The following is a 5,639-nucleotide window of genomic DNA, read 5'->3' on the forward strand; positions in this document are numbered from 1 at the left end:
ATTATGCTAACTGCTGGTCCCATCCTTTTTTTTTTTTTTTAAGAGAGATTTTTTTGCTACTATAGAGCATGTGCACTTGCCGGAGAGACAGAGAGGGACAGAGAGACAAAAAGTGAGAAATCATCCCCCAGGGGGAATGGTCACTCCACATTCCCTTCTCCATTCTCCTCTCAGAATTTGGGGCATGCATGCACAAGCTCCCAGAGTGAATTTTAAACTGCTAGGTCTGGGACACAAACCATAGTCCACTACTCAAGAGTCCAGCAATGTAACCATTATTCCATACACTGGTCCCACTAACTCCTTTTTCTATATCACAATCAAACTGTAGAATTAGCTGACTTTACACAGAGAACACAAAGATCCTGAATCACTTTTGGTCCCCAGCAGTTCTTACATTGTATTACTCCTTTGAGACATATTGAGAACCTACTGTGTGACAGTCTTCTAGATGATGGGAGTGTTCTGACTAAGAAAACAAAGTCCCAGGACAGGTAGGTTGCATAGTGGTTAAAGCACTGGACTCCCCACATGAGTGACTGCTGTTTGAGTCCCAGACCTGGAGGCTTGCTTTCTCACTTTTCCCTTTCTCTCTCTCTGGTCAAATTTTAAAATGATAATAATAATCATGATAATAAAAATAATTCTTTAAAAAAAGAAAAAGAAAACAAAGTCTCTGTCTAATAAAGTTTAGATTTCATTAGGGAGGAAGATTATGAAGAATCATACGCATAATATAATGTCAGGTACAGGTAAATGCTATGGAAACAAGGCCGGTGAAGGCTTACAGATTGATAGGAGTAGTCAGGGAAGGCTTTCATCTGGAGATCAGAAAAAAATTAAGAGTGAGCCTTATGCATACCGACAGGAAGTTTCCTAATAAGGGAAACAAGTGATGGATTGTGAGAAAGGCAGCTATACTGGGAAGAGGGAGCGCAGGCGAGATTGACAGGAGACGGGCTTGGAGCGATCATGTGGCCATGTAAAGCGTAGTAGGCTCAGATCAGAACTTTGGATTGTATTCTCAGTTAAGTGTGACGGGCCTTTGAGAATTTCCTCTGTTTCTATTGCCTAGTTTTGTTTCTTTTCATCAGAGTGTCATGTTTTTCATAAACAGTACACAGTGTAACTGCTTCTGACAGCTTGATTTCAAGGCATGTACGCTTAAGTATAGCCAGTTTAAATTTGCATTCTAAATTTAAGAAAATAGGATGAAATATAAATAAAATATATAATTTTGTATTTAGGATTAGTGGTTGATAGCACATGAAGTTGGTCACAAACCTGTTTTTAGCTTAGCATATCCTGCGCTCTGTAGCACACAAATAGGCAATTTCTCCTGCCTTTCATCATATTGCCTGACAAGTAAGACATGTTCTGTAAGAAATTTAATAAAAAAAAACTCTGTATAAAAAATCATATTTACAAAATAACTTTTTGAGTCAGTGTTGGTGTCATACAAAAATGTTTGTGAAGATCTTTCAAGTGGAAATTGCAAATTCAGCCGTGTACGGATTTCCACATTAAATGACACAACTACAGTGACAATCAGAATACCAGATAATTCGTTTTAAAATTTCTTCCATGAGAGAGGGGGAAAGAGAGAGGGGAAGGGCGAGCAAGAGAGACAGGAACTCCCAGCAAGGTCTTCATGTTACAATCCACTCTCAGCCTCAGCCAGTCCAAATGATAGGCATGCACACACACCTAGCGTGTGCAGGGAGACCACCGGGCATGAACCTGGGACCTTCCAATATGGGTGCAGCATCACAGAGCATTGTGTTACTACTGAACCACTGCTGCCAGCCCTGGTTAACATTTTTTTGTATGATTAAGTTGTGTTAAAAATGATAATTATGTCACAATTTATTTTTCTAACTGGACAATGGAAATTACTTCTACTTATAAGAAATATCCCAGTAAATCTCTTGCACTAAAGAAACAATCAGAGATATGGGAGGTTTAAAGTTGCTTACCCTAGCTCAATAAAAGACAAAACAATGGGCCAAGCTGTCATGGTATAGCAGTAATGCTAGGACCCTGTAGTGCTAGACACCAGGTGAAACTCAGGTTGACCTGAGAAGACATGCTGAGCTCACACGCAGGTACCCAGGATTCTGAGGAAATGGAAGGCAGAGAAAGAGGAATTACAGTGTGATGAGATCCTATCAAGGATGTTTTCTTTCTTCCTTTCTTCTCTCACACTGTGTGCGTGCGTGCGTGTGTGTGTGTGTGTGTGTGTGTGTGTATCACATGCACTCATACTTTATATCATGAGAAGGAAATAGAAAAAAATCTAAAATGGTAAAATCTAAATACCCAACAAAAAGACAATAATCAATATATTGTGTTTTTAAATCATGAAATAGTGACATGTTAGTGGATGTTCATATTTAATAATGGGAGGGCTCCTTGGCACGGTGATAATGTCTGCCCAAAAGATGCTAGATCTCACATGGTGACCATGGTTTGAACCCCCAACCCAGTCAACCTGAAACATGCTAGGCACACACATGAGTGCCCAAAAGCCAACAATTTGGAGGTTGGAGAAAGGGGATTGTGGCATGACCAGGCCCTGTGGAGGGTACCCTTCTCAGAGTCTCTGTCACTCACTCTCTCATATGTGTGTGTGCATAGACTCTATTATGAATTAAGGAAAAATAAATAATATTCAATATTCTTTTAAAAATTTTTTTGAGAGATTTTTGCTTTAGGGCATGAGCACTCAACAGAGATACAAAGAAAGACAGAAAGCGAGAAATCTTCCCCTCCCCCCAGGAGGGATGGCCAAGCTGCAATCCCTTCTCCTCCAGTATCCTCTTGGGAATTGGGGCACATGTGCACACGTGCCTGGGATGAATTTAAGCCACTAGGTCTGGGACTTGAACTGCAGTTGACTACATGGGAGTCCAGTGATAACCTTTACATCATCTGCTGTTCCCTAATAATATTCAATATTCTAACTAGACAATGAAAGAATGAACTCTCCAGCTGTGGTTTTTGTTCTCCCATTCAGGTATACCACGCTGTCATGTCTGGTTCTTTAGGAAGTTCATTTCCTAACACATGTAATAACAAATGTTTGAGACAATGGATATGTTAATGATCCTGAATGAATCATTACACATTGTATTCTTGAACTGTATTGTACCCCCACAATTATGTACAATTATTATATGTGAAGAAAAAAAGTTTTGAAGTAAAATTTAGACTTTTGGAAAATTCGAATCTGCCATCATCGACAGCTTCACATTAACTAAAGTCTTTCCATGATACTAACAAATGTGATTTTAAAAACATATATTGTGTAATCAAACGTGTTAGTTTTTGGAAGATCTGCTTAAATCCATGATTTATTATTTTGTAAATGATTAATACATGATTTCACACAATCATGAATGGGTAAAAGGATCCATTCAAAGTGAAAGATAAAATGATTTATATGTAATAGAGCATGAAAAGTTTGTTGACATAACTTCAGATTGTGCTTTGTAACTATTTTTGTGAAGTTAGTGCTTATAAAGTTTTAGTTGGTATTGAAGAATATTTGAAAAATTATTAAAATGTTCCTGCCTTTTTTTTTTTTTTTTCTTTTGCCATCAGGTGGCATGGAGGTTAAGGTAACTAGATCTCACATGGCCAACTGCATGGTTTCAGTCCAGGACCCAGCAACTTGCAAAACACACCAAGTATGTGTGCCAGCATGCCTAAAAATCTGAAAAGAGAGTGGAGAAGGGATTGAAGAATGGTCATCCCCCTGAGGAGGTGGCATCTCTCTCTCTCTCTCTCTCTCTGCATCTCTCCAGTGAGCACACATCTCTCCAACAGGTCCTATAGCAAACTAAAAATAAATAATAAATTCCTCTATTTTTTAAAGTAAATTTCATTATATATTTCCTCTGAAACAACACATCACAGTGTTTAATGCAGACACAGCTAAGACGATCCAGCTGTCTTGTATGAAAGTAGGCATTATGGAGATCCACAAAAATCTAAAAGGCCACTCATCTCATTAATTGTTTTTGTCTTAAAGAAACTGCTAAATTAAATTTTAAAAAGTTTTCAGCTTAACATATAATGTCTTCATTCATCTTAATGAGTAAATAATACATTTTTAAAAGTTCGTCCTTTAATGGGAACCAGCAGTTAGCGTAATGGCTGTGTCGCTGGACTCCCACGTAGTCGACTGCGGTTCAGGTCCCGGACCCGGTGGCTTAGAACTCACGCTGGGCGCGTGTGCATGCGTGCCCAAGATCCTGAGAGGAGAATGGAGGAGAAGGGATTGCAGCGTGACCATCTCCCCGGGGGGTGATTTCTCGCTTTCTGTCTCTATGTCTCTCTCTGTCTGTCTGGTGAGCGCATGCGTCCTATAGCGAAGATCTCTCAAAAAAAATTTTTTTTTAATTTAAAAAAAAGTTCATCCTTTAATTTGACAAGTCACCAATTTGCCTTTTCCAAAATAATCATTATTAATCTTAATTTGAGAAACAAAAGCACCACTCATTGATTTACTACACTTGAGGTCTTCTGAGATATTTCTTGGGTTATTTTTTATCTTAATGTATTTCATTGCATTTTAAAGCTTAGAAAGCTGATGGACCAACAGCTGGCATGGTGGTTAAGGCGCTGGATCCCACATGCCCAACTGCCCAGTAGGAGTCTCTACCTCAGAGGCTTGAAAATCATGGCCGATACATGTATGCATGTCCAAAATCTTGAGAGGAGACTGGACGGTGATTTCTCACTTTTTCTCTTTCTCTGTCTCAGTCTTTCTCTGGTGAATGCAAACATCCTATAGGAAACAAATAAAAAAAATAAAAAATAAGAAGAAGAAAAAAGAAAGCTAAGAAGCTGAGAGTAAGATATCGCAAGCCTTCTTATACCTGTTAAAGCAAAATATACTAATAGTCCTCTCTTTTCCTTTACACTTATTTGTATATATAACCAAAGAGTATGTCAAGACCATGTATTTCTGAGTCTACTTCCTTGTGATTAAACAATAGAATTTTTTTTAATAGCTCTTTCTTGGGAATGATTTCTCACTTGTTATCATTTGATCTTACCTAATTACATCTTTTTTTCAGCTGTCCTTTCAGCTTTATATTAAAAATATTAGTGTTTGGCTGGTCCTGTGGCCTAGTGGTAAAAGCAGATACATTTCATATGGCCGTCATGCAGTTCAAATCCCAGCCCTGGTGGCTGAAAAACGCTCCAGGCACATATACACATGTGCCCCAAATTCCAACAGGATGGAGAAATGAGGAAGAAGGGATTACAGCATGACCACACCCCATTGGGAATGCTTTCTCCTTCTCTCTCTATCCATACCTCTCTGTCTCTTCTTCTCTCTTTCGCGAGCTCACGTGCTCTCTGACAAAACTTTAAAAATTTTAAATAAATCAAGTTCTCTTTCCCACTATGCACGAAGGCAGGCGATAAAGCTGCAAAGCAGGATACTAAGGAGAAGAAACCTGAAGCCAAGAAGGCTGATGCCAGTGGCAAGGTTATAAAGGATAACCCCAAGGCTAAAAAGCCCAAGAAGGGGGGAAACCAGCAGTTAGCGTAATGGCTATGTCGCTGGACTCCCACGTAGTCGACCGCGGTTCACGTCCCGGACCCGGTGGCTTAAAACTCACGCC

The 5,639-nt window shown here is 39.2% G+C and overlaps 1 pseudogene; it reads right to left on the minus strand.

Moving 5' to 3' along the window:
* Nucleotides 1-713: 713 nt before the first annotated feature.
* The window catches only part of LOC106735983 (high mobility group protein B1 pseudogene), a 36,426-nt pseudogene continuing 31,500 nt past the window's right edge, over nt 714-5,639 (minus strand).

The sequence above is a fragment of the Tupaia chinensis genome, unplaced genomic scaffold (genome assembly GCF_000334495.1).
Source record: "Tupaia chinensis unplaced genomic scaffold, TupChi_1.0 Scaffold000600_1, whole genome shotgun sequence".
Classification (NCBI taxonomy): domain Eukaryota; kingdom Metazoa; phylum Chordata; class Mammalia; order Scandentia; family Tupaiidae; genus Tupaia; species Tupaia belangeri.